This window comes from Bubalus bubalis, chromosome 18 (genome assembly GCF_019923935.1).
Source record: "Bubalus bubalis isolate 160015118507 breed Murrah chromosome 18, NDDB_SH_1, whole genome shotgun sequence".
Lineage (NCBI taxonomy): Eukaryota > Metazoa > Chordata > Mammalia > Artiodactyla > Bovidae > Bubalus > Bubalus bubalis.
The window spans coordinates 22,800,145-22,826,629 of record NC_059174.1 but is presented as its reverse complement, the minus strand read 5'-3'; the positions used below and the strand labels follow the sequence as shown (position 1 = coordinate 22,826,629).

Below are 26,485 nucleotides of genomic sequence, written 5' to 3'. Positions count from 1 at the left end.
TAATATTTTCCATGTATATTATACATGTGCACAAAGAGATGTTATTTATACATTACACATAGTGTATTTATTTAAAGAACATACTTTTCTTCCCCACTTAATCATCACGGATACTTTCCTATAATGGTGCCCAAATCTTCCTTATTCTTTTTCATAGCTAATTGTCATTCCATATTTTCGAGGCATAAGATTCGTTTAGCTATTGCCTGTTGATGTCATTTGAAGTTACCTCTAGTTTTTCACTATGGCATATAGCGTTGCAGTGAACTTCCGAGTGTGCCTGAGTGTATGTGTGTATATGTGTGTCTGCAGCAGATGTGTGTGCATCTTTGAGCACATGTCATAAAAGGATATTGAACTGGCATTTATTGCATGATTACTCTGCGCCAGGCACTATTCAAAGCACTTTACATATATTATGCTGTTGCATCATTACAGTAAAGAGCTAAGATGTACTGTAATCTCCATCTTACATATAGGAAAGCTGAGGCACAAGAGAAGTTAAGGTGCTTGCCGAAAGCCCCAGGCAAGTAATAGCAGAGCCTGGGGTCAAACCCAGGAGGTCTGGCACACCAGTCAGTTCTTAACCAAACCAGTGTGCCTGCAGAAATGCTTTGTTTTTCCTTCTAATTTACCTCTGCTTAGTAGTGAGTTTGAATGTGGTTTCATATGTTTATTGCCATTACATTTCTTCTTCTGAGAATTGGGCTGTTTCTGTCTTTGCTCATTTTTCTGTAGTGGTGTCTTCTTAGCAAATGACAACAGATCTTAATTGTTAATGGCTGTTGGCTCTTAGTTATACTTCGTCAAATATTTTTTCTAAGTTGATTGCTTATATTTTTACCTTGGTTTATTTTAATATTACAAGTTTTACTTTATGGATTGAGGTATAAGGAAGTTTTTCACCACCTACAAGATTACAAGTATGTTTTCCTACGTTCTCTTCTACTACTTTTAATTTTTTAACAGTTTTGATCTTCCACTCAAGTGGGATTTATTTGGGTGTGCAGTGTGAGATAAAGATCAAACCTTTTACTTCTAGTAACACCCACAGGTTCCTTTTGTAAGCTGTCCATTTTTTTTTCTCTATGGTTTGAAAGATAACCTCTGTTTAATATATTCTGCCTATATATGTCTCTGGATTGCCAATTCTCTGGAATATTTCACTTGTCCAATCCTACAGCATCACACTTTTTACCATTATAACACAAAAGTGAGTTTAAAATCTTATAATTAAAAAATAATCTCTGTCAAACACTCTCATATTATAAAAATAATATATATTATAAATATCTATATATAATACAAAATTATATACACATAAACATTTTTAAGATATTTTAATGACATACATTTGCTTTTTCAGATAAACATTTGTGTCAGTGTAAAAATTTCATTTAGAAATTCCTTTGGGATTTCAGTTGGGAATAGATTGAATTTATAGCACAATTTAGGGGAAGGGATGAATCTTTCTAATCCTCACTCCTTATGATATCTCAGAATAACACCTCATAAGTATCTGCTGAATGAATGAATATGTGCTTTGTTTTGGTTTTAGAGACAAGGAGAGGGGGTAAATACTTGTTTTTTTTTCTAGATAGTTTAAAAATTCTTAAAATGATCTATTTCATTAGATTTTAAACTTATCATTGTGAAGTTCTATTATACATAGTATTTTCACCTAAACCATCTTCCCTATATTTCTAACTATGTACAGTTTCTTAATCCAAATGTAGCTTACTTTGCTTTCTCCACTTTTTATCTTTGTCAGACAACAGTTTTACTTTATTGGTCTATGTATATAAAAATTTTGATTTTATTGATATCCTGTTTTTGACTTGTTTTTCTTTCATCTTAATTCTTCCTTTTACTTGTTTTAGTTTATATGATTGACTTTTTCCTGGGTCTTTTGGCTGAATGTATAGTGTGTTTATTTTTTCCTCTCTCTTTGCTTTTAATACATACCTTTAGGCTATAAATTTTCCTTTGGGTTTTGCTTTGACTGTGTCCAGTAGTTTATATATATATATATATATATATATATTGCTTTCATTGTCTTTCTTAACTGAATAGCCTATAGTTTTACACTTTTATTATTTTTTAACCAAAGATTTGTTTTGAAAATAGCATTAAAAAATAAGTGGTTACAGCAGTATTTTGGGGGGGGGGTGGGCATAGATAAAGAGGAGAGAGCTATCCATATATTGTTTATTTTAGGTTTCTTTTTTTTCATAATAGGTTGAGAATAAAGCCTGTATCATTTGCCCTTTGGGTCGTATGTTGAGATTTCCTTTGTAGTCAAACAGTTAACGTCTGTAAACATTCTGCATATTTAAAGAAATATGCCTTCTCTCTTTAGGAAAAGTATCTTTAAGTTTACTTATTAAATCAACTTTGTTAATTATGTTTTTCAAATACTCTACATTCTTATTTTCCACATGTCTTAACCTGTCAGTGGCCTGGAGCTTGTGGTTTGAAAACTTCTCCTGTATCTCCAATAATGTGTTTATATATTTTGAGGCTGTGTTGTTTCATAGAGTAAAGATTTGTTTCTACTGTATCTTCATGGTGGATAGTGCATTTAATTGATATAAAATTTCTGTCTTTGTTCCCTTAGATTACTAAAGGCAACCTTTTCCCCAGTGTGGTGCTCCTTGTGATTTTTTTTTGAGAGTCTGGAGTTATTTCACATTTTTCCTGCTTCTCCCGCTGCTCCAGACCTCAACAGCGAGCCGTCCCCAGGCACACTTCTCCTTCCATTTGGTGAGCAATTCTCAGTAGCACACACTGCTGCCACAACCCACTGTACCTGTGAGTGAGGGTGAGTGAGTGTGGGGAAGGGCTGGCACTAGAGTAGGCCAAGGGAGGCCCAGGGGGTGCAAAACTGAGGTGATCACTGTCAGTGACTTCAAAGTCAGGCAGACCTCGCATGATGCTGAGAGTGTGTGCTTCCCTGAATTTTGCACTCTAGGGGCCTCACCTGCCTCCCCAGAGTCCTTGTCCTGCTAACAGAATCTATTGTTCTCCAGGTGGGCCTTTCAGTGATACTGATAGACTGCCCATCACTCACTCTGGGTCTTTTGAATCTGTCATCTCTGAGTTTGCTCCATTGAGAGGGACGACTTCATTTCCATAGTAGTTATTCCTACACCTGTTCACAGTGTGATTTGCTCTGGAATTTCTATTAATCTATTTCTGTCTTTTTAATTTTTATTTTCATCAGGGTAACAATGATGAATTAGTTAACAGTGAACTAGCACTAAAAGAAAAACAGGAGGTCTTCACCTTGCCCTTCTTCACTCCATTCTACTCTTCAGAGATAACCCTTGAAAAATTTCTAGCTGTTTCTTCCATTATTTGCCTTCACATTTCTAAATCATATGATTTCTGCTTTGCTTATCAGTTAAAGGAGTGCTTTATTGACTTCCACTCATGACGCATGAATATATGGTTTTGTTAGTTTCCCATTTCTATTGTTCTAAAACTTTATTCTCACAATATAATTTTTGGTTAAATTTGCTTTTTACTGCTGGGCAAAATAGTGTAACTAAATTTCCCTAATCATTTACACTTTTTTCCCTTGATGCTAATGATGGACTTGTTTCTATATTTGATTAATTTCCATTTGCTCCATCCATTATTCACTATCAAGAGTTTCTAAACTGTTAGGTCTACCAGATAATAATTTATCAATTCTCTTTTGGTTATTTGGTTTTTCTTTTCTAGGGATCTCTCTCTGGAAACTTTCTTTCCCTCTTTCTCCAGTTTGCATTGATTGCTTTCTTGCTTTGCCACCTGGTTGTCATCCTGAAACTTCTATTTCTGTTGTCCTGTGTTAGAGTCTGTGTTTTCTTGCTTTATGTCTTCTTCTTTTTGCCTCTCATTTTCATGGAGCACGTCCTTTCACAGCTTTCTACAGAAGTATGGGAAGAAGTAAAATATTTTCATGTGAGAATGTCTTTACTGGAGGTGTGACACTTTTCTAAGAGCTCTATCTTATACCCTGATTGCTCTTGTTCTTTAACTGCATATTCTTGTTTCATTGATATGATATCTTCCCTTATTTTTCTGAGGTTGTTAATAACTTGATTTTCAGCCCTATTTCCTTTGGTGCTCCACATGGTCTCAGCTTCCTCCCGATCCCATTTTTTGATATGTTTAGGTCTTTTACTTTCTGTTGGAGGATCTCCTCAAATGTCTTGTGGTCATTAGGTATAATATTTAAGAGAAAGGTACTCAAAAGCTGATGGGAAGCTGTGTGTAGCTTTGTGAAGCTTTTTGGTGAATGAATTGGAGGATCAAGTGGCAAGCCATTCTTGACTCTGAGGAACCCTTGAACTTCTTGAAAGTCTCCCTTTCGTTAGACTTGGGTCTTGAGAGGTGAACCTACCAATTTCCTCTTTGGGAGGTCTGATTTAGTGCCTGACTTGGGCTTCCCTGATGTCTCAGTGGGTAAAGAATCTGCCTGCAGTACAGGAGTACAGGAGACTGGGGTTTGACCTCTGGGTCAGGAAGATCCCCTGGAGAAGGGAATGGCTACCCACTCAAGTATTCTTGCCTGGAGAATTCCACGGACAGAGGAGCTTGGCAGGTTACGTACAGTCCATGGGGTCAGTAAGAGTCGGACACAACTGAACAACTGACATTTTCACACTTTCTGGAAGCAAGGAGGAGGAAGGCCCCAGGGAGTATGCTTTAAAAAGTATGTGGCTTCAGTCATCAAGACAGTATGGTACTGGCACAAAGACAGAAATATAGATCAATGAAACAAAATAGAAAGCCCAGAGATAAATCCACACACATCTGGACACCTTATCTTTGACAAAGGAGGCAAGAATATACGATGGATTAAAGACAATCTCTTTAACAAGTGGTGCTGGGAAAACTGGTCAACCACTTGTAAAAGAATGAAACTAGAGCACTTCTAACACCATACACAAAAATAAACTCAAAATGGATTAAAGATCTAAACGTAAGACCAGAAACTATAAAACTCCTAGAGGAGAACATAGGCAAAACACTCTCCGACATACATCACAGCAGGATCCTCTATGATCCACCTCCCAGAATATTGGAAATAAAAGCAAAAATAAACAAATGGGACCTAATTAAACTTAAAAGCTTCTGCACAACAAAGGAAACTATAAGCAAGGTGAAAAGACGGCCTTCAGAATGGGAGAAAATAATAGCAAATGAAGCAACTGACAAACAACTAATCTCAAAAATATACAAGCAACTCCTACAGCTCAACTCCAGAAAAATAAATGACCCAATCAAAAAATGGGCCAAAGAACTAAATAGACATTTCTCCAAAGAAGACATACAGATGGCTAACAAACACATGAAAAGATGCTCAATATCACTCATTATCAGAGAAATGCAAATCAAAACCACTATGAGGTACCATTTCACTCCAGTCAGAATGGCTGCGATCCAAAAGTCTACAAGCAATAAATGCTGGAGAGGGTGTGGAGAAAAGGGAACCCTCTTACACTGTTGGTGGGAATGCAAACTAGTACAGCCACTATGGAGAACAGTGCGGAGATTCCTTAAAAAACTGGAAATAGACATGCCTTATGATCCAGCAATCCCACTGCTGGGCATACACACTGAGGAAGCCAGAATCGAAAGAAACACGTGTACCCCAATGTTCATCGCAGCACTGTTCATAATAGCCAGGACATGGAAGCAACCTAGATGTCCATCAGCAGATGAATGGATAAGAAAGCAGTGGTACATATACACAATGGAGTATTACTCAGACATTAAAAAGAATACATTTGAATCAGTTCTAATGAGGTGGATGAAACTGGAGCCTATTATACAGAGTGAAGTAAGCCAGAAAGAAAAACACCAAAACAGTATACTAACGCATATATATGGAATTTAGAAAGATGGTAACAATAACCCTGTATACGAGACAGCAAAAGAGACACTGATGTATAGAACAGTGTTTTGGACTCTGTGGGAGAGGGAGAGGGTGGGATGATTTGGGAGAATGGCATTGAAATATCATATATGAAACGAGTCGCCAGTCCAGGTTCGATGCACGATACTGGATGCTTGGGGCTGGTGCACTGGGACGACCCAGAGGGATGCTATGGGGAGGGAGGAGGAAGGAGGGTTCAGGATGGGGAACACATGTATACCTGTGGCAGATTCATTTTGATATATGGCAAAACCAATACAATATTGTAAAGTTAAATAAAATAAAATTAAAAAAAAAAAAGTATGTGGCTTTTTTAAGCCCCGTGTCTTGAACAGCTCTTCTCTCTGCATGGAATCTCTGAGGCTGGACCCTTTAATTTAATGTCTCCTGCCCCTGACCATTGCTTGGATACATAGGAGAGGGGAGAAGATCTGGGAGTCTTACTGCTGTGCAAAGAATTTGAGCCCATCTCCACCTTAACCCTCAGCCCCGACGCTCCACCATACCTGCTTCCTCCCATTCCTGAGCCTTTAGGTGCCATGGGCTTCATTCTCATTTTTGCTCCCCTTTGCAGAATTTAGATTCTAGCTTCCTTTGCTCTTTAAAGCCAGCTTATCACTTCTCCACACTCTCTGCTTTCGAAATTGTTTTGATGTCTTTGAAGATGATTTTGATATCTTTTGTGCAGTCATGTCTTCCTTCTTTTTTCCTTACATACTTGCATCCTTTTTGCCTGGAATGGAACCTTATCTCTTCCTCGGGTCTCAGCTTTACTGTCACCTCATCAGAGACCCCTCTTGGGGGTGTCTCCATTTTCTCCCTCTTGTATTGTCTTTTGGTCTCTCTAGGCTGAAAGCTCTATCTTTTATCACTCTTAATGCAAATCCTGGCACCTGCGTGGTACATATTTGCTGAGTAAATAAACACAGCAGAGATAGGTTGTTCTAGACTGCAGGAAGTACACCGTTTTCCTTCTGCCTGGCCTGGAGGAAGCTGCCATCAGAGGCACCCATGTTGCCTTTCAAGTGCCAGATCTGGGACCACATACTGCTTTACGAAGGAGTGAAGCTGGATCCATGTGGAGAGGAAGATTATGTCTGCTCCTCACTCCCTCACATCTGTGTCCCAGCTGTGATGACTTAAGCCCTGTCCTTTTTGGAGAAGAGTGTGTAGAGCAGTGATCTGGGGTTGGGAGTTGATTCATGGTGTTAATAATGAGAGCTCACATTTATTGAGCACTTCCTACGTGCTGGGCACCATACTGTATGTGCAACATTTTGATGTTGTTTAGTCACTAAGTCGTGTCCGACTCTTTTGCGACCCCATGGACTGTAACCTGCCAGGCTCCTTTGTCCCTGGGATTTCCCAGGCAAGAATACTGGAGTGGGTTGCCATTTCCTTATATATGATCTCATTTAATTCCCACCAGGGGGTAAATTATCTCTGTTATTCCTGTTTTTATAAATGAAGAAACTATGACTCAGAGAAGATGAATTGCTTGCTTCAGTCCATGGGATTCATGAATGAGAGAAGTCGGACTTGGACCTGGCTTTGTCTGATGCCAAAGCTTCTGTTGGTGTCAACATGTTCTACCCGTTTCTGTGATGTTTTCCTCCCTCTACACTTAAGTATCACAGAATCACTGGCTGGAGTCATGACATCTTAGAGGAAGAAAAGATCACATTTGGTGAATGTGATCTTCTTAGAGGAAGAAAAGATCACAAAGGTCATCTATTTGGTCCAACTCCTGTTGGCACTGAGGAGAAAACGTGTGCCTGACACTTCTGGTCACCCGTCATTTGCAGGGTGAGCACTGCATTTAGCACTGATGCCTCATAGGAAATAGCAGGACCAGACTCTGTGGCTCACCAAGGCACCTCCAGAAGGGCACAAAAGTGGGCCCCAGGTCATTCTGGGCAAGTGCACACAGCCCTCTGTCCACAGGGTAAAGGAAGCTATAGTCTGATGTAACTTAAGTAAATACAGTGCTTAGCCTGAGAAGGGCGCCTTGGGAACCTACTCTGACATCGCCTTTCTTCTGACTTATAATTAACATAAAACACCTATTAGTCAGTTTTGCAAAACCCCTGTGCCACCCCAGGCTTTGTGTTAAACACAACACTCATGCAGCCCAAGACTGCAGACTCAAAGGGCAATGTGGAAAAAAAGCACAGCAGGATATGTTTCAAGATTCACCCAACAGTACAAATTTTGGACTAAAATCACAGGCTATTTCTCTCCGCTCTTCCCCACCAAGTTTACCTATTCCCTAGGTTTGCAAAGATTTGAGGGTAAGGGGATTACCACTGAAGCAAGTAGATTTCACATCCTGATGGTGTTTTTGTAGCTGCCACATGTGGCCCCGTGTTAAGTAGCTGAACATTTCTGTTTGCTGGCAGCCAAAGTCAGCCCTCACCTCCTAGGGAGCTCCTTCTGACTTCAAAAAGCATTCCACAGGGTTGTAGAGAACAGGGAGTGGGGGAGAAGGTTACCACTTATGCTGCCTGAATTCAAGTTCCATCTTTGTGCTTCCTGGTTATTAAAACCTCTCAGGAGACAATGAAAGGGGAGAGGATTTACAGGGGTTTCTTCAGATAAGGTGCTAGAAACCCCGATATTTGAATGAGAGATTGCATTCTTTTAGAAGCAACTTTTTATTGTTTTTTTTTTAAAAAGCATAACTAAATGTCAATTGGGAAGGTTCCTATCAGAATGTGCAAAGTATACGGAATCAGTTAAGGGATCCCTTGCTATCCATGAAAGCGCATCTTTTTGCATCTCTCAGGAAAAAAAGCAGTCATTTAGAATGTTTTCCACAGTATGCCAATTCTGCTGGTGGCAAGTGAAGCCAGCCTGAGGAGGCACTGCTTCCAGAATGGCATGAGAAATGTGTCATTCACAAACTGTCACTGTGCATAGCTGGAGAGCATAAATGAAGCTAGAATAAATATAAGCCAGACACCCCCTGACTGGAGTCATCTCTCTCTTTGTTTGTTGATGTTTTACTTTATAGTGACTTCTGACAATTTAGGTACCAACAGACTGTCATGAACAGAATAGCTCTCTTTCTCTCTGAAAAGTATTATTCTTTAAAAAAGTTATTAACTAATTTAATATCGGGATTAAGCACAATGAGTTTCTAAATTATGGCATCATCTTAACAGCAGCCTGCCTGCTGGATTTTTGAAACAAATTTATTTTTGCCTGTTAGAATTTCTTAAAGTTTGAAGAAGTCTTTAACGTCTTCTAGATTGTTTTCACCATTGAAAATAAACCAACATAATTCTTATTTTGTTCTACTTCTTATTTTGAGTGAAAATTTAAAGTAACATAATAATTCTTTTTTAATTTACAAACTTTGGGGAGAATCCTTAACACAGTACAATAAGTTGCTTCATGAGCCAGCTTCCTTCAACAGATTTAATAGAGATGTGAGCATACTTTGTTCTATCGGATGAAAGTAATAGGCTGATTTTTATTTTGAAATGTAGCCAGTCAACAGATACTTATTGCACATCCCTGTGCATAAGGAACTGTGTGAGATGCCACAGGCATCACATGTTTGGGACGCAATGACTAACTTAGAACATTAAGCATCTTCTCTTATCCTTCTGCAGTGATACGTATTGAGTGCGGACTACACATCTGTTGTGATGATCTTGGGGAGAAAGGGGGTGGGGTTCTCTCAGCAGCACCTGCCCTTTGGTGCTGAACCTGATTTGAGTCAGTCTCCCTGTCCCTCTGGGCTTCTGTCTCTTTCCTCCCCCTAACTCACAGGGCAGACTATAGCTGGAGTGGAGCTGCAGGTTTCTCTGCGTGAAGCTAATTGGCCCATTTGGGGCTTAAACCCAGATTCTTAGACCTCTTAGCACCTTACTTTAGACAACTGGGCTTGGTGCTTTGGATGCAAATGCTATCTGTTAATCATTAGGAAGAACTTTCTCCATTGAGGAGACGGGGTTGGCTGGCTACTGCATCAGCCTTGACTCATGCTTACAGTGGGAGCTTCGGTCCTCTGTGTAGAAACAAATGAAGTTCAGGCGTGGGGCCAATGTCCCCTCTCACATTCCAGGGGACAGTTCAGTGGGTGACACATGCCACGACCTGGCCTCCTCCATGATAACATGCGATCATCAGGAGTTAACTTCAACAGTAACTAAGATTGATGCAAATGTGTGAACCACATGCCTATTTGTTGGCGGCAACCTAAAAGCCTACCATGGTGACTTCTGGAGGAAAAACCCTCTTCCTCTTCTGATTGTATGGATTTGTTGGCTTGAGAAACCTGCACAGTGATTAGATTGATGGTCTTTGTTGGCCTGAGGCAGTGTTCTCCTTATGTTCTTAAGTAACAAAGCTTAAATGTCTCAAGAAATAGATGTATAAAGGAAAACACTTACTTTTTAGTGAATTCAGAACTGCTGACTTACAGAATTGAGATGCATTCAATATGCATAATAGCCTGAATCTGATAGGCTGTAAACTTAAGGAGTCAGAAGGATCCATCAACTAATTTCCAGACCAGGAATAGTAACTTTCTCCCCTTGTTCAAACAGCCATTCCTAATCCACCTGGCACTCTTCCCCGAGCCCAGATGTGTCGTTAGAGCCTGCCTTAAGACAAGTTTAAGGCAAGTGATGGAGTTGGTGCTTCAGGAGACATTTATAGACCAGCTCTGATCTGGGTAGCTTCATTCAAGGAAATGTCAGAGTTCTATGTTTTCTGGGAGTCTACACTGGTTTATGTTTGGATATTCTCACCCTCTTTCTGTCATGACTTTTGTGTATTACTCTCCAAATGGCATCAGTTTCCAGCCTAGACTGAACTACATGTGCTTTGTGTAACTACCAGGCAAAAAAAGGAATTTTCCAAAGTCACATGCAGTTTTAACATCATAATAGGATGCCATATAATAGTAACTGACTTTTAATCAGTGTTAACTAGACTTTATTAGTTTGAAAAGTGAGCTATGTTCAGTCTTTTAATTTTTTAAACCATTTCTCTTTTTATAATTTTATTTATTTTTGTCTGTGCTGGGTCTTCGTTGCTGTGCGTAGGCCTTCTCTAGCTGTGATGAGTGGGGTCTACTCTCTAGCTGCAGTGCGTGGCATTCTCATTGCAGTGGCTTCTTTTATTGTGAAGCATGGGCTCTAGGGCACACAGGCTTCAGTATTTGCCACACGCAGGCTTAGTTGCCCCATGGCATATGGAATCTTCTGGAACCAGGGATTGAACCTGTGTCCCCTGCATTAGCAGGCAGATTCTTAACCACTGGACCACCAGGGAAATCCTTAGTCTTTTAATTAAACGTCTCATGAAAAGTCTATTGTTTGGACCAGAGGCATTTTTCAGATTATGCACCTTAGGATACATGCCCCTTAAGTCAAAACAAAGGCTGTGAGTGTGTGTGTGTGACAGTGTATGTGTGTGTGTATTCACAACTGAACTAATACTAAAACCATTTACTGAGGACTTACTATTTGCTGGATATTATGGTAGTTATTCTAAATATATTTGAAATATTTTTCAGGGCTGCTATAACAAAATACCACATTGAGTAGCTTCAAGAATAGGAATTTATTTTTTCATATTTCTGGAGACTGGGAGTCCAAAATCAAGGTGTTGGCGAGTCTGGTCTCTCCTGCGCTTGCAGATGGCCACCTTCTTGCTGTGTCCTCACTGGCCTGTCCTCTGTGTATAAGCATCCATGTGCCTCTTGCCCTCATCTCCTCTACTTATAAGGACCCTCCTTAGTTAGAATGGATTAACTAGGGGGCCACTCAAATGGCCTCATTTTATTACTTAATCACTTCTTTAAAGGCTCTATCTCCAAACCGTTCTAGAGATTAGGGCTTCAATATATAAATTTGGGATGAGGGAGAGGGAGACACATTCATCTCCTAACAGTGTTGAATTCTCACCACAATTTTTGTGATAAAGGTACTGTCATTATCTCCATTGTAAGATAAAGAAACAGTGGTTCATAAAAGCTGAGTCACTGGCCTGATGACTTTCATGTAGCAAGCCAAGCATACCATTTACATGCTCTGTATTTCTTTTTCAGTGTGTGTGTCAGAGATATCATCTAGGTTTTGAAGTGAGTTTGAAAAGGCCCATTGAAATTTCTGGATTCCTTTAAAAGAAGGCGTATGTAGCCATGTTGCTAAGGAGCTTCTGCCACTTAGCAGCAGTGTGACCTCTGGCAGGTTACTTCACTTCTCTGGCCTTTGGTTTTCTAGTCTACAAAATGGGGTTATTAATCATACCTACCTGAGAGGACTGTTGTGAAGAGGATGTGAGATAATCCACATAACATATGTCTGTAAATAGCAGGTATTAAGTAGATGTTAGTTGCTATTATTATGTGATTATCATCATTCTGAGAAAGGTGCATTTTCAGAATGGGACCAAGTAATTACTATCATTCCATTTTAATATTTGAAAATGATATTACCTGCTGGTTATTTGGATCTATATATTATCATAGTTTTAAATATTACCATTTTCAACACATTATGTCATTTTACATCAGTAACGTGTCAGAGGCTGGTGTAACGTGTCAGAGGCTGGTGTAACGTGTCAAAAGGGGTTTAACTCATTGGCTGTGTGTCAATGTGACACAGCTCTGAGAATCAGATCAACAGCACCTGCTTTTAACACACATTGGACATACCTGGGTGGTTTCCTTGGAGTCAGGTGACACGCTGAGCTGTTGCAGCACCAAGTTTCTGGGGAGAAAGACCATAATAGATGATCAATACTCCCTACAAGCCAACTTTCAAGTAATCCCATTGCAAAATGGCTCTGCAGTCACTCCATCATGCAGAGGCCTAAACTAGGCAAATGGAATGTTGCAGAAAGAGTCCCCCCAGAGCCCAGCTGGCCCCCCAGATGCTGTAGTCTTCTTTTGTTGGGTTGTGCGGTCATGGGTGCCAGCTCTCTGGAGTGATGCTCCTTGTAGATGCTACCAATCTAATACTGCAAGTCATGCTGCGCTGCAGGGCCTCATCCATCTCATCTAAGGTTCTTTTGCAAGTATTCTTCTAGATTAAATTCCTGGCAGTAAAGTAGCTGGATTAAAATTTCTGTATATTCAGAATTTGGATTGATACTACCAAAGCGCCCTTATAAACAGTCAGACCAATACATTCTCATCTACAGTGGATGAATGCACCTCTTGGATGTTATCAAGTATTTTCATTTTTGCCAACACGATAGGTAAGATCCATTGTCCCATAGTTGCTTGGATTTGTCTTTAACTATCAATATCATTGAGCACCATTTCATGCATTTGTTCCCTGTTTGTATTTTTTACTTCTGAGTGTGAATTGCCTATCCATATCCTTTGTCCACTTTTCCACTGGTATATCTTTCTCCACCTGAATTATATAGACCCCTTTTCAATCGAGGAAATGAGCCCTGAAGGCAAATATTTTCTCCAGTTTACCCTTTGTTTTTTGTCTTTATTTACAGTATTTCAGTCCACCCTAAGTGTTTACATGTTTTTAAATTTCTCAACACCCAGGAAATTTGTTGAGAGCTGGACTACATCTCAAGATCCCTCCAAGTCTAAAGAAGATGCCACAAATACCATCAACTACAAAATGAAAGGAATATGCGTCCAGTGATGGATTTTTGCAGACTTTAGCAGGTGAGTGAAAGCCACTTCTATTGTCTAGGCCTTTCCAAGGATTCTGTCATCTCTCCTGTAAAATACCCAACTCTGTCTTGTATTAGCAGAACAGTCAACATTACAATCAAAATATGATTTTTTAAATGTTTTTAAAATGTTTTATTAGTTATAAAAGTAATATGGTTCACTACCGTGATTCAATTTTTTAAATCTAACAATAGGTTCTGGATTTTTAATATCCAGGCTCTACCCTTCCACCATGCCTATCCTTCAGGAATGTGCTGGACAACTATCAATGTTTGGGATAAAGGAACATGATTCATGGAAAGGATGAATCTCCCTTAGAAGGCTTGGTGAGTTCAAGGATGCTCTAAGACTTCTTCAAGGGGAGGAAAAGAAAGTAAGAGCTTTGAATGAAGATATTAAACAATTTAGAGGCAGCTTTAAAGTATTTATGACATAGTTTTAAACTTTTTGGAAAATATGGGTCCTCTTATCTATAAGCTTTCTCCTCTCTAAAACTTAAACTATTAAGGTGAAAAGTAAAATTGGCATCCAACTCTTTGTGACTCCACGGACTATACAGTCCATGGAACTCTCTAGGCCAGGATACTGGAGTGAGTAGCCTTTCTCTTCTCCAGGGGATCTTCTCAACCCAGGGATCAAACCGAGGTCTCCTGTATTGCAGACAGATTCTTTACCAACTGAGCTATCAGGGAAGCTCAACTATTAAGGTAAAAAACTCAGTCATCTAAATTAGAGAGATCCCCAAAACCTTATGTGCATATGATTCACTTGGGGATCTTGTTTAAATGCAAATTATGTGATTCTGTGGGGGCAGGGGGACAGCGGTTTGGGCAGGACTGAAATTCTGCATTTTTAACAAGCTGCTTGTTCCCAGACCTCTCAGTAGCTGGGCTCTAAAATACAACTTTTGAGAACACATTCCCCTTACTCGTTGCAGTAGTCTATGTACATATACACATGCTTTATATATATCTTTATATTCCTGCTTTCTAAAACATTAATTGAGAAATAGGCCATTGTTACAGAAACCACAATGCACTTCATGAAAAAACATTGGGTACAAAGGCAAAACAGTGACAAATTGATACTTTCTTGCTTGGTCACGCCTGATTTAAGGAAATGAACCCCAAATAGGCTATGTGAATTGGAAATTGACTTCAACCACATTTAAATTGTTGTCTTTTAAAATATTAGCAGTTGAGTGTGTAAACCAATATTTATTTTCTAATCAAAGGTTTGTGGCAAATGGTTTATAAATGAAAGAAATGAGGGAAGAATGCTTTGAAATGTTTCTCATAATAGAAATGGAAATAGGATATTTTATTTCTTTAAATGGCAGGCTTAGGCTTCAGCTAAAATTCATCCTGCTCTGGAAAGAGGAAATTATATGAAAAACTGATCATAGTATAAAAGCCCAGACCAGCACCTCTCTGCCAGCGATCATAATAAATATCTTTCAGCGGGAAAAAAGTTGAAGATCCAGCTACATTAAGGAAGAATCTATTAACAGAATAATTGTATACTGAGGATCCCTTTAAGAAAAGCTTCCAAAATTCCATTATCTTAACTGTCACTCGCCACTTTGAGTTGTCTCAGCGCTGTGTGTTTTCATGAATTACCAGAGCTGTTTGTTTTTTCCTTTATCAGTCATCACCCTGTCAGCCGGGCCATTCATAACGACTTTTGGCAGCTCATCAGGAGAGTTCAGAGCTTGAATAGGACCCTATCAACTCTCACACCTCATTGTGTGAAACTGTTTACCAGCATTGCCTTTTTCTGTAAATATTACAAGCAGAGCCCTGAAAAGTGGAGATGCGTGAAAACAAAATGGACAAATCTTGTAGCAGTTGGTGGAGATGGCAGGTGGGGGTGGGGTGGGGGGAGTGACTGAGCATTTACAAGTACTCAAGTTTCCTTTATTGGGCTGAATCCTACCTAGTCACTGGGCTTGAATTCTTGTATATGCTGGTTAATTAGACAATATTTAATTTGACTTAACGTTGGTGTCAGTTTGGTGAAAGTGAGGCTCTGTAATTAGGGAGTACAGACCGGGTTTCTGTCACAGTTCTGCTCACTTCCTCTAATTTAACGCCCCCCTTTCCAGTGTATTATCACCCTGGATGTGTTGAGTTCCCTGCTGTCTTTTCTGCTTGACTGGTAACAAGGTGGCCCATATGAACACCAACAGCAAATGGACTGACTCAAGTCTCCTGGTCTTAACAGCCTGAAGTTCTGCCAGATTCACCCATCAGAAATAATTTCCTCTTGAAAACGAATGTCAGTAATTCTCTATGGAAGCTAATATCACCAACTTGCAAATGGGTATGATTTTTGTTGTTGTTGTTGTTCTCTATTTTTACTGAAGTTATATATACACAGATTTTTGAAGGGTCAAGTAGTTCCAGGTTTTGTGATTAAAAAATAAAAAAAATTAAGCCTTCTCCCCAGCTCCCCAACCCTGCCCATCAGAGGCAACCACTTTCAATTCTTACAGCAGATTATTTAGAAAATAATGTCACAGGGAGAAATAGGTTGTTTTGCTTTACCAGTTTTGGGATGTTACATAAATGTGACTTGCTTCTTCCCTTGACCATGAAGGTGGATTTTCCTTAATTACTCTTTTTAAAAACCAGGGTATAATTTATATACAATGAATGCACAGATTTCCAATGTACCATTCAATATATTTTCAGTTCAGTTCAGTCGTTCAGTCGTGCCCGACTCTTTGCGACCCCATGGACTGCAGCACGCCAGGCCTCCCTGTCCATCACCATATATATTTTAATGAAAGAATATACTGACGTACCTGTACACTAAACTGCAGAACATTTGCAATACCCCCAAAAGTTCCCTTATAGATCTTTGCAATCAGTCCCCTTCTGTAAAGCAATCACCCTTCTTATTTCTTTCACTGTAGATTAGACCTACCTGCTCTGGAACTCTCTGTAAGGCATTAGATATTATGTACTCTTTTGTTCCTGACTTCTTTTGCTCAAAATGATATGTTTGAGATTCATGCAGAAACTTATTTCTTTTAACTACCAAGTAGCATTCAATTATATGAAAATACTACTGTTTGTCAATTTTCTTTATTGATGCTCATTTGTTTCCACTTTGGGGATGTTTTTATTATTGATTTATGGAAGTTTGATACATTCTAGATAACAAGCTCTTTGTCAGGAATCGACTTTGCAAATCTCTCTCCCAGTCTGTAGTTTATCTTTTTATATTCTCAGTGGTATTATTTGATGAAGAGAAATTTTAAATTTTAGTTATGTCCATCTTATGATTTTTTTTATGATTTGTACTTTTTGTATCTTATCAAAGAGCTCTTTGCCAACCAGGAGATCATACAAATATTCTTCTATGTTTTCTTTTAGAAAACATTGAAGCTTTCTAGTTTCAGATTTTACATGAAGGATTCCTTTCCTATCTAAATATAATTTTTGTGTATGGTGTGATGTAGAGGTCGAGGTTCTTTCTTTGTTAAATATGAGTATACAATTGTTCTAGCATCATTTGTTGGGAAAACTTTCCTTTCCACATAGGGGGTGTGTGTGTGTGTGTGTGTGTGTGTGTGTGTGTATTTCAGGACTTGATTCTGCTTCACTGACTTTTTTTATCTTCCTTATGCAAGTAACAGCATCTTAATTATTGTAGTTTTCAGCACAATTTAAAAGTACAAGTTTTCAAAATTTGTTTTTCTTTCTCAGGTTATTTTTACTATTTTTTAGCTTTTGCATTTTCATGTACATATATAATCAACTTGTTAATTTCTACTACAAGCCTCATAGAATTTTGATTGGGACTGTACTGAATTTATAGATCAATTAAGGGTGAATTGATACTTTAGCAGTATTGATTTTTCCCATCCCTAAACATGTTATATGGTTTAAGTTTTTATTTATAACTTTCTACAGTATGTAGCAGTTTTAAGAATTTAAGTCTTATCTATATTTTCTTAACTTTATCTTTGAGTATTTTATGCCTTTCCTACAAATGTAAATGGATTGCTTTTTAATTTCACTTTCTAATAATTTGCTGGTAACTTTTGAAATATAAATTTTGTATATTGACCTTAATTCTTGTGACTAAATTCACTTTTCAGTTTTAGTTGTTTTGTGGGAGTAGATTCCTTAGAGTGTTTTCTATATACAAGCATGTCAACTGCAAAAAAAAAGACTTTTGCTTCTTTTTAATTTTTATACTTTTATTTTTTTCTTACATTGTTGTGCTAGATAGGGTTTCCAGTATATTGTTGAATAGATGTGGAGACATTGGGTGTCTTGTTCCTGAACTAAGAAGCATTCAATATTTCACCATTAAGTATGACATTAACTGTTGTTTTTTCATATATGCCCATTATCAAGTTGATGAAATTCCTTTCTTTTCCTAGTGTTCTGAGTTTCTTTTCATGAATGAGTATGACATTTTGTCAAAAATGTTTTTGCATCAATTGAGATTTTTCTTCTCTTTGATTCTGTTAATGTGATGAATTACAACTATTGATTTCATAATGTAAAACCAACCTTTAATCCTGGCATAAGCTCCATTTATTAATAACATTTGTCCTTTTCATATAACACTGAATTTGATTTGTTAATATTTTATTGAGGACTTTGTATATTTATTCATGTAAGATATTGGTCTATAATTTTTTTTCTTGTAATGTCTTTGTCAGGTTTTAATAACAGGGTTATGTTGGCCTCATTAAACTACTTGAAAAGCATTTCCTTCTATTTTCTCAAAGAGTTTATATAACACTGGTATTAGTTTTGTCCTTAAACCTTTGATAGAATTTGTGAGTAAAGCCATCTGGACCTGAGGCTTTCTTTGTTGAAAGGTTTTTAATTATGAATTCAATTTTGAAAATGGATATAAAGCTCTTTGATTTTTTTCTATGTCTTCTTGTGCTAATTTTGGTAAGATGTGCTTTTTGAGGGATTTGTCCACTTGTTCTAAGTTGTTGAAATTATAGGCGTAAAGTCATTAATGTTTCTGTCTTCTTGGAGAATTGAATCCTTTTTCATCGTGTAATAAGCCTCTCTATCACTGGTAATATTTCTTGTTCAATCTTGTTTTGATATTAATAAAGCTACTTTAGCTTTCTTTTGAGTAGTGTCTGCATGGAATATCTTTTTTCATTCTTTTAATCTATTTATGTCTTTATATTTAAAGTGGTATTCTTGTAGCCAGCATATAGTTGAGTCTTGCTTTTTATCTAATATAACAATCTATCTTTGAGTTAGTGTAACTTACATTTAATGTGATTATCGATATGGTTGAATTAAAATCTACTATCTAACCAGCTGTTTCCTATTTGTTCCATTTTGTCTTCTGTTTCCTTTCATTTTGCCTCCTTTTTAATTAATTGAGCATTTCCTATGAGTCAGTGGTATTTCCACTATTGAATTATCATGTACAACTCTTTTTAAAAAATTGAATACTTTAGGGTTTACCATGTACATCTTATTTAATCAGTCTACTTTCACATTGTATCCCACTTCATGTTTGCTATAAGGACACTATATCCCCAATTTCTTCTCTCATCTCTTGTTCTGTTTTTGCCACATATTTACTCTTACATGTGCTATAAATACACAATATTACTCTTTTTGCTTTAGGTAGTTATCTTTCAGAGCAACTAAAAGCAACAAAAAATTAAATTTGGACTTTGTTTACCTTTAGTTATTCTATTTCCAGTGCTCTTAATTTCTTTGTGAGGATTCAGATTTCTGTCTGCTATTATATGCTTCTGTCTGAAGAGCTTTCTTTAACATTACTTGTAACATTGATCTACTGGCAATGAATTTGCTCATATTTGTTTTATGGTTTTGGTTCAGGGAAGTCTTTATTTCCTATTCCTTTTTGAAAGACATTTTTGCTGGGTCTAGGATTCTGACTTAACAGGTTTTTGCTGTTGTTCGGCTACAGAGACCTCATCCCTTGTATAGTTTCTGGAGAAGTCTACTTTAACTCTTTAATTTTCATTCCTCTATATGCTGTGTGTCTTTTTTTTCACTGGCTGACTTTATAATTTCCTTTGTCTCTGGTTTTCAGCAGTTTCTATGTAATATGCATATGGTGTGGGCGTATCTTGGGGAGGGGAGTGTTAATTCTGCTAGGTGTTCTTTGAGTTGTTTGGTATCTGTTATTCATTTTGGAATATTCTTGAGTATTATTTCTCCTTATGTTTTCTTCCTGGGATGCCAATTATACATAAGTTAGATCTTTTGTTATTGTTTCACATCTCTTGGATGCTCTGTTGTGTTTTTCCAACCACTCTCTATCCTTCCCCACTGTTCTGCAATCCGTGTCAGAACTGGTATAAACCCAGTTTCCATAGATGTGAGGGTCTGACTGAAGAAACTTCATTGCTGTTATATCCTCTCTTAATTCTCCAAATCCCTATGGGTTTATCCCTTTAAAAGATTGTTTTCTGGGACTTCTCTAGTGGTCCAGTGGTTAAGAATCCACCTTGCAATGCAGAAGGCTCGGGTTCAATCCCTGGTTGTGGAACTAAGATCCCACATGCCTTGGAGCAACTAAGCCCACATGTGGCAACTAAGACCCAATGCAGCCCAGTAAATAAGATTGTTTTCTGCCATTTTCGTGGTCTTTGGAGGGAGTGAAAGTAGATGCACATGGGCAGTCTGCCATTCTTTACCTGAAGTCATCTGTGAATTTCATTATTTAAGTTAAACTTAGTGGTGGTAAAGAACTAAATTTCCTATTATCTTTGAAGTAAATCAATCTGTTACATCATCTTTCTCATTTTAAATCACTTCTTCAGTCTCAAAAATAAGAGAAAAGAATCACAAATAATGATAGCTAACATTTATTATCCATTTATCATATGCTAGTGTTATAAATGCTATTATATTAACTATATTTTATTCTCATAACAGCTTTATAATATAGACAGTTTGGTTTTTTTTTTTTCATTTTTATAGGTGAAAATAAACTGAGGCACAGAAGATTAAGTAATTTTCCCAAAAATTCATAAATAGAAAATGACAGAACTTGGCTTCTTAACCACCGTATTCTAACTGCTTCCAACAGATGGGAAGATGGTTGCTTTTAGGTACTATCTCTGTTTTTGTTCTCTGCAATCTTTCATGTACTACTGTTACCTTTCCAAGAATCTTAATCTGTTAATCAGCAAGTACATATTCAGTGCCTGTTATGTGCCCAGAATTGTTTTGTTCACTGTGGAGGTATAAAGAAATACAGCCAGGCCATTTCCTTCGGGGAGTTTACATCTATCTCTCCAAGAGAAGGCCCCCACAAATCTGAAAATAAGCTTAATGTACAAAGTGGAACCATCATTCCGAAAAATGAAAGCTTGATTTGATCTGGGTGCTCAGAAACCATGAAAAGCTCATTAAAAACCCTGATGCTTATTTAAGAATTTACTTAGCCTCTGGCTTACCTGTGCTGCCTTTCATTTCTCCCTTTACCTCTTTTATTTTTTTGCAGCCTAATTTTAGCTATTGTATGGTTTATAAACATTTCTTCCACAGAGCAAATGTAAAAAAATCATTTATTTATTTGGCTGCATTGGTCTTAGTTGCAGCACAGGTAATCTCTGTTGCAGCACATGTAATTCTCTGGTTGCTCCACACACGCTCCAGTGTATGTGGGCTCAGTAGCTGTGGCATGAGGGCTTAGATACCCCACAGCATGTGGGATCTTATTTCCCTGATTAGGGATCGAACCCACGTCCCCTGCATTGGAAGGTGGATTCTTAACCACTGGACAACCAGGGAAGCCCCCACAGAGCAAATTAAGAAGATTGTTTATAAGCTCAAAACATCTTTGTGAAAGTTTAAAGTGGGAAGAGTCTCAAATTTTTGGTCATAGTGATGTATGGAGATATATGTATATATACAAAGCTTTATAGATATATGTACTTTTATCTCAACTACGTTCTTTCCCTGTCAAGTTACATAACTAAGAATGAACACGTGTTAACATTAGATGTTCTCTGGTATTTCTGGAACGGCAGTGAGCACACAAAGTGTTCATAGATGTAATATTGTCTTGAGGTTGGCTAGCACAGTGACTGCCTCCTAATAAAAACCTAGCAAATTTTTATTGTTTCATGGATTGAATGCATGAAATTAAAGAAATCCTAGGGTGACTTTTTTTTATAGATGATGAAGAAAATCCTCATGAGTTTGTATTATAATTTGAAGGGATTTTCCTGATGCAATACATGTCAACACACCTTAGAAAAAAAGTTGTCATTGATCTATTATCCTTACACCAAATCTCTTTTAGGATTAAGAGACAGGATTCATTCACAGTATCAGACCCCTCCCTCCCTCCCCAGTGCAATACCTAGCAGACAGTAGGTATTTGTTGGTTGGAAATATCTGTTAGGTGGAAAAATGAATCATTTGACAGTCTCTAGTTTGACGTTGAAGAAGTCTAAGTGCTCAATAACCACTTCTCCCAATGGCAGGTTCTACACAAAACTAACAATAACAACAGAACAGTGTTTTAGGAGAAACTTGATAATGTAGCAGTCAGACCATGTACTTTGAAGCCAAGCAGACCTAGAGTCTAGTCCTATCTCTGCCGCTTAGGAGCTAGCATATGACCCTCAGGAAGGTTGCTTAACCTCTTCAAGTCTCAACTTCCCAATCTTTCAACTGGGAGCAGTAACAGTATTCCATATGCTTGTTGTGAGGATTAAAAAGGATACTCTGCACTGTGACCCACTACAGTTAGTGCTCAACACATGGTAAATAGACAGTTATTATTCTACAAGGATTTCAGGAGTTGAGGCTGTGGCCATTTGGATCTGTAAACAATCTTGACAACAGTGGGGAAATCTAAAACAGAGGAGCTTATATATTTCCTATGTTTCTCTTATCTTGCTTTAGGAATTTTGAGTGATGTATGTTTGGTGGTATGAGTATGTGGAAGGACGCAGAGGTGCGGTGGGACAGGATCTAGAAATTCTTTCTACCTTTAGAGAAATGCCCTCTACCAAGGATTTATGCTAACAGGGCCCACAGGCCCACCCTATCAGCTGAGGATGAAAACAGCCAGAGACAATGGGATATGACACAGTAATGAGTTCTCATTTGTCAGGTGTCTACTTGCCGATATGGTCTAAGGATATGGTGTTCAATAATTTCTAGAAATTGGTAATAATGATACCATTTACACGGCAGCTCCTCTGGCAGTTTTCAAAGTGCTTTCACATACACTCTCTGTTTTAATTTCCACCACAGTGCTATGAGGAACCTGAAATAAATATTATCATTCCCATTTTATAGATGAGTAAATATATTCTGAAAAGTGAAATGACCACATCCAAGGTCACACAGCTGCTCAGTAATCAACCTCAGATTTAAACCTGAGTTCTCACTCTGGGGTCATTAATTTTTTTTTCCCATGAAACTAAACAGCTTGTTTATTCTACATAACTCATGTAGTATTTTGAATATTAAGTGTGCTTGCACCCATGCTCCCTGGTGGTTTAGTCAGTAAAGAATCTGTTGTAGTGCAGGAGACCTGGGTTCAATCCCTGGGTTGGGAAGGTCCCTTGGAGAAGGAAATGGCAACCCACTCCAGTATTCTTGCCTGGGAAATCCTATGAGCAGAGGAGCCTGGTGGGCTACAGTCAGTGGGGGTTGCAAGAGTCGAACACGACTGAGCGACTAAATCACCGCCACAAACCCATGCTAGGCCTTTAAGACTTTGTGTTCATAAGGTCATTTAGTAATCAAAAATCTTCCTGCAATATAGGGACGCAGGAGACATGGGTTCGATCCCTAGGTCGGGAAGATCCCCTGGAGGAGGAAATGGCAATCCACTCCAGTATTCTTGCCTGGAGAATCCCATATAGAAGCCTGGTGGGCCATGGGGTCACAGAGTCGGACATGACTGAGAGACAGAGCATGCACACTGGAACAGCAGCTAACCTTCTCTGTCTTTTTTGTCCTACAGAGAACAAAATTTGTCATCCGGATACACCTAGTGTTTAATGATGTCAGTAAGGAAACAGTACACCCTTTGGTCCAGAGGAGGCCATGGTTATTCTGGTGAAGCACAAGGGCATGGCCATTTTGCTCAATCACTCTGCAGAGGGTCCAAAGCTGTGAAGCAGAGTAAACTCAGGACAGACAGCTGGAATCCTGGGAGTGTAACCTCACCAACAGATGAGGTAGTGATGGATGACTCCTGATTATAGTCTTTTCCCTTTCCCTCTCTCAATTTTTATTCTGAGTTGTTACCTAGAATAAATCCTACAGCTTCTAATTAATGCACTCATTGTCTTTGTTTTGAATGGAAAAGGGAAAAAAATATGTTCATACCCCTGCTGGCAGCATAGGAAGTATGCCTAAAGTGGAATATCTTTCTCCATCACGAGTAACATTAATCTCTATAGTCCTCCAAAGTAACTAATTGCCACATAGTTGAATTTCTGTTTGTATGGATGGGTGGTATCCTTTATGAGTTTCCGGGTAACAATTTGTTGCAGGAAAGATTCTCTCCAGAAACCCTTCTTAAGATTATTATCAAATTCCTCAGTCAAGAAGAAGTCAAACTGGTTAGGCTGGATACACAGACAACCAGTTGGCAACAAACTGAGCTCATCAGTCCTGGATTCTTAACTGTCAGAGAGGATGGGTGGATAAAGCTACAGCGGGCTTGTTGTCCATTACAAGTCTTCCAAAGGGAGGGGGCAGCCATGCCACAGTTTTCTTCTATCCTGAGCCTGTCCTGTGTTTTTCTAAGTGTGTGAGCATGAGCCCCCTGCACACAGCCATGCCCTCTGATGAGATGATGATGGGAGGAATGGTGAACCTGAAGATGCCATGGCCACTGCGCCCTATTCTCAACAGAACCTCCTTTTGTTCCAACAATAACAATTTTTGATAAAAAGAATCATTACATTTTAGACATTTCAATATAAGGGCTTGGAGAGATACCTTACCTTGTTCGAGGTCATGCAATTATTAAATGGCCATGTAGGAATTTGAGCCTGGGTCTGTCTGCCCCCAACTCAAGGCTTTTGAGCATCACTCTCATTGTCTCTACTGGGATAATGGCTTTGTTGTAACTGTTAGAAGCTGGAAAGTGGGCCTGAGGGAACTTTTCAATATGAAATGCTAACTCTTTGCCTACCGAGATTCTTATTTTTAAAAACCCAGAGGAAGTTCATATTAATAGATTTATTTAACATTTATGTACAATATTTACATTTACAAAATGCTTTACAGTGTAACAGAATGGGCAGAAATTTTTATTGCAGCATATAATTGTCTTTTCTTTCATATTCATTTATTCCTTTGATTTATTTCAAATGTTCTCCACTTGGTCTTCTGAGATCATGTACAATGGTAACAAATTTAAAATAAGATTAATAAAAGATTATTTTGTATCACTCCTAGGGAAAACTGAGCAGGGCCATGCCATTCTCTGTTCTTGATAAATGTTATGCAAAAGCGCATAATATCGTCCCCAGCACACTGCCTGTAACACCAGCTGTGCTTGTTCATGGTGCTTTGAAACTGTATTTGGCTCCTATTCCTCATTTATTTTGTGGTGTTTGTTTTCTGCCCTTCAGCTGGTTGGGGTGCTCCGTATTTGGGATGATAAACTGCTGTCTGTCGTCTGAAGAGGCTGCACTATGGCCTTTCTTCACTGATCACCAAGCCGAAAACCTCTGCCTCTTTTCTCGCTGATGATTCCCTCTGCCTGGAAAGCCTTCTTCCCCAGATGGTCCCATAACTACTACCTTCTCTTCACTTGGGCCTGAGATCAACTGGCACCTTCTCCAAGAGGCCCTGCCTTGACCCCAGGTCCCAAAGAACCTCCCCCATCAGTGTATCCTGGCATTCTCTTATTTTCTCTTTAGCATGTAAGATTCTTTAGTAAGAACCCTAGAATTGGACTTCCCTGGTGGTCCAAGAATGGTTGAGAATCTTGCTGCCCATGCAGGGGAACATGGGTTCGATTCCTGGTCCAGGAAGATGCCACATGCCGCGGGGCAACGAAGCCCGTGCACCGCAACTACTGAACCAGGGCTCTAGAGCCTGGGAGCTGCAGCTACGGAAGCCCTCACGCCCCAGAGCCTGGGAGCTGCAGCTACGGAAGCCCTCACGCCCCAGAGCCTGGGCTGCAACAAGAGATGCCACTGCAATGAGCAGCAGCAGCCCCCACTCACCACAACTGGAGAAAGCCCGTGAGCAGCAACGAGACCCAGCACAGCTGAAAATAAATATATAAATAATTTTAAAACCCTAGAATTCCACTATTTGATAAGAATAAATGTATATAATAGTTATTGATAAGTTAGTATTTCATCATTTTTAAGTTGCTAAGGAATCTCTTTAATATGAAGTACTCTGAAGGCTTACAATACATTGCTTATCTTTTTAGAGTCAGACCATAACTTTGGAGGGCATGCAAATATATGGCTAGGGGAAAATGTCTGTATTAGGTTACCTTACAGGTTCTAAAGCTAAATAACTTCTGTGCATGATCAGTAGATTAAAAATTTACTCTCAAAAAGTTTTTCTCATCCTTGTGTATGTGTGTGTGTGAATTTTTTTTTTTCCTTCAAGAATTGCAGGTAGGGTGTCTAACTAAACTGTGGTTTAGAAAGACAAGTGTGGAGGTCCGCCCTGGGAGGAAGGGTTGGGGGACAGACAAGATTGGGTAAGTGGTTCTTGACCCTGGCTGTACATTATTAACAATGATCTATCCTACCAACCAGGACCAGTAAAATCAGGACCTTGGAGGGTTAGCCCAGGCACTAGTGATTTTTTTAAAGTCTTTACTGAATTTGTTATAATAATGCTTCTACTTTATGGGTTTTTTTTTTTTTTTTTTTTGGCCATGAGGCATGTGAAATCTTAGCTCCCTGAACAGGG

At 38.6% G+C, this 26,485-nt stretch overlaps 1 long non-coding RNA gene across 1 annotated transcript; it reads left to right on the top strand.

Moving 5' to 3' along the window:
• The first annotated feature begins 2,242 nt into the window (after positions 1-2,242).
• On the top strand, positions 2,243-26,123 carry LOC102404867. Its single transcript, XR_003104531.3, has 8 exons — positions 2,243-2,763; positions 13,455-13,580; positions 13,806-13,915; positions 14,204-14,296; positions 15,694-15,911; positions 20,543-20,673; positions 23,553-23,769; positions 25,177-26,123. It is a non-coding gene; the product is annotated as an uncharacterized LOC102404867 (long non-coding RNA).
• Positions 26,124-26,485: the final 362 nt, after the last annotated feature.